General features: G+C 33.4%; 1 protein-coding gene across 5 annotated transcripts in view; it reads left to right on the top strand.

Moving 5' to 3' along the window:
• SYNCRIP (synaptotagmin binding cytoplasmic RNA interacting protein) overlaps positions 1 to 3065 on the top strand; it is a 31737-nt gene extending 28672 nt beyond the window's left edge. For all 5 annotated transcript variants that reach the window (XM_072832163.1, XM_072832158.1, XM_072832159.1 and 2 more), the window contains one exon: positions 1 to 3065. This exon is cut by the window's left edge. The gene's annotated coding sequence lies outside the window, so the exon portion shown is untranslated.
• Positions 3066 to 3494: the final 429 nt, after the last annotated feature.

A 3494-nucleotide genomic window follows, 5' to 3' on the forward strand; every position in this document is an offset into this window, starting at 1 on the left:
TTGCATTCCTGCAAATAAAATTGTTTTATACTGTAAGCTGGAGGCGAGTGTAACTTATTTTTGTAATAAAGTTTTTATTTTTTTTATGTGTCATTAATATAAATGTGTGTTAGTATAGAAATACTCTGGTTTAAAAACTTAGAATTGCACACATTTCAGTATGTTTATTTGTACTTACATAATTTTAGAATAGTGGTTGCCAATAGCCTGTATGTTTCACATTAATTGGTTTTTTTATGTTACCTTAATAAACCATTTTAGTATGTTGTATGTCAGTTACTGGGATAGCTGGGACATAGAGTGTAATTTAAAATTTGTCAATAAGTATTCATTGGAATATATGTAAATGTGCCTTGCCGGTTATTGAAACTTACCTACAAAATGAGTATGGGGTGACAAAAATTAGTTCCTGGTGCTTAATGAAACTTTCTGCCACTGATTTTATATATTACCCCGTGCTTTTTTAAAGTACATCTCTTTCAAATCTTAGTGTAAGTTTGAGGGCTACACAAAACATTTACATTTCATTCTAACATAATGAGTATAATAGGTTGTGGAAAGTGGGTAAACTAAATGTAGCCTTCAGTAAAATTGAATCTCAGTGTAATCTTTGGTGCTGGCGTTTCCCAGTTCCAAGGAGTTAAATGATCCCATCAAAGAGGTCATTGCCATGCCTATTGGCACTTTACTGTCATACCCTTTTTTAAGGGACACTGTCAAGGTGTTTAAGTTAATTCTCAGAATTATTTGTTGGGATTTTAGGACAGGTTTGTTTGATTTAAGTAAGAACTGCATTGTCAAAGTTGAAAGATGAACATTTTTGTGAGTTCACAAATGTGTTCTTGAAATATTAAAATAAGGAGCTGTGGGTTTCCAGGACTATTTGGCATTCTTAGTTTGGGGATTTGGGAGGGAAAACGATGATACAAAGAAATTGTGAAGAATCGATGGGTAATTAAACAGTGGTGATGAAATATATACACACTCAAGTGAAATTACTTGACAGTGTTCATTTGAATAACTTTGAATTCAAGCCATTATAATTACTTTTAAAATTAAATATCATTTGCACTGTTCTGATAATGGGTGCAGTTTTTGAGCAATATAATCAGAGCTAAATATGCATGTAGTGATTAGTGATGTGAACAATTAAGTTCTGAGAAGAAATACTAACTGGTATTTTCAAACTTAAATTTCTGTAGTAAAATCAGCATCAAACTCTTTATCAATAAGAGATCAAGGAAAACAGGCAATGCATATAAACATACTTTTGAATGTTGTGTGGCCTATAAAGCAATAATGCAATTTATATGGAATGTCATGGGATATGAGAAATGGAAATGCAAAAATAACTAATCCTTTAGTAAAAATGTCAACATGTTAAAAGGGGAATGTTAACTAATGTAGGTTATTGCTATTTGTGATTTGTTTATGGGTTCTTGGCTTTGACAGCTTCAAAGAATGGACAGATGACAAGTTAAAAGTAATTTTGTATATATTGTCAAGGAATGGGTCTTAAATCCAAGAGTCAAGTCCCTTCCTTGGGGTGAAAAATGTATCCTTAAAGCATTCTGATTGTTAAACAAGAAAACTTGAGTTACCTAAACAAACAGACGCAAGATTTTGTTTCTGCAGACTACTTGGCAATCAAAAGTGATCATCAGTTTAGTTAATCAGTTTTCAGAAAGTTGCTTTGTGAGAAAATTGTGTTATATATATTTTTCCAAACATGCTTTTTGTGGAAGATTTTCAGCCATTGCAATTGAATCAGATTATTAGAAATGAAGTGGGGGTTGAGCACAAAAAGAGGGGTTGCACACTCATGATGGTGGTTGTAGCATCATGAGAAATTTATCAATTACTGCAAGTCTGATTTAAGAATATAAACATTTTCCTCATGATAAAATAGGATTTTAATAGGAATGGATTGATGGGGTGATCTCGGGTATTTACTTGTATGTATTTGGAAAGACTCAATATCAGGTTGAACACTTGCTAGATGGGCAAAATTGTCACATGCAGAACAGCTTTTTCTGACTGCTAAGCCAAAGTCACTGTTGATTAGAAACATAGCAAAAGATCACCTGTTGTGACAGAGTAAGCCATGTCTCTAAGGGGAGAGATTAAATGTAGAAGGACTCCATGCATTTAGGAGAGGGAGCTAACCCTAGAGTAAATGATTGCTCAGATTCCTAAAACTTTCAGGAATACCCACCATGATCATTTTCTCCCCCAGTGATGTATTCCATAAAATTTCTAGCTGACCATCGGACTTAAATGGTGGGTGTAAAATGAACGAATAAAACACTTAATAATACATAAAATGAACAGACTTGTGAGGATGATGTTTTAAAGTGTAGCATTTACTCAGTGATACCACTCAATAGGGCATGCCACTACTTTTCTTAAGATACTAATTATAAACCAATGTTCAAAGACATTTTTAACTGTGGGCAAATTAATAGATGGACTTTTTGGTCTGTCACTTTTTTAAAAAGTACTTAAATGTAAGTTCTATTAGCACCACAGTCTGCCTTCAGTAATAAACATAAACTATTTCTCAGGACCTGAAGCATTCAGTTGGTAAAACCATCTTTTTTATGAATGGAAAACAGTATTATAACCAATGCTCTGGTCCAAGATTAGGTTTTTAATGATTTTAACAGTAGTCTGATAAACATTTAGAAGTCTGGCATTGAGAAACAAAAGCTTGTACCTGACTAGTACTTTTATTTAAAAGAAATATTAGTTCTCTTAGCTTATTTAAATTGTCTCTTACATTTATTTATCCATAGAATTTATATTTATTTCATTCCTTTCATCTCACTGAAAACAACTGTCTGCAGGCTCTTTGATTTGGATTAGATGTGTGAAGTACTGTCTTTTGCCAAAAACCTCAACTTACCTGTTCTTTTTAACGTAGTGGGTTTGTGCTTGTTTGGAGATCAGTTCAAAAACTATCTGTACTATCTGTACTGCCTCTGATGTTAAGATTTTATGTATAGCATAAGGAAGCTAGCTCTGACTATATTTTCCTAAGAATAAAGACCTATTTTTGTAGCATGTCTTAGGATCTCCAGGAGTCCAAGAATTATTGTGGGTGTCCTCCATTTCATCGTTTTTCACTTAACAGCTTTTGAATAGACACTTGGAATCTTTTAGATCTCTTCACCTTTTGATTATACATTCAAAGTAACTAGCCACTGGTAAAAACAGATTCCCCAAGATCCCTAATTCAAGCACATGATGGGGAGGAATGTAAACATATAGTGTTGGTCTTCACTAAATTTTAATTGGTGAAAATATTTTGTGGTCACACACGTGCCAGTGAACTCGAAGAATTTAATGGGAATTTGGTGGTTCTTTTCTGGGAATATACCCTACCATGCAATGTTCTTCCATTCTCTCTCACGATCTTTCTCTGAAGGTTTGGAAATGAAGTTGCAAGTAATTCAGGAGAGTGGAGTGAACAAACGGACCTGTTTTAATAAAAT

This window comes from Canis lupus, chromosome 7 (assembly GCF_048164855.1).
Source record: "Canis lupus baileyi chromosome 7, mCanLup2.hap1, whole genome shotgun sequence".
NCBI classification, from domain to species: domain Eukaryota; kingdom Metazoa; phylum Chordata; class Mammalia; order Carnivora; family Canidae; genus Canis; species Canis lupus.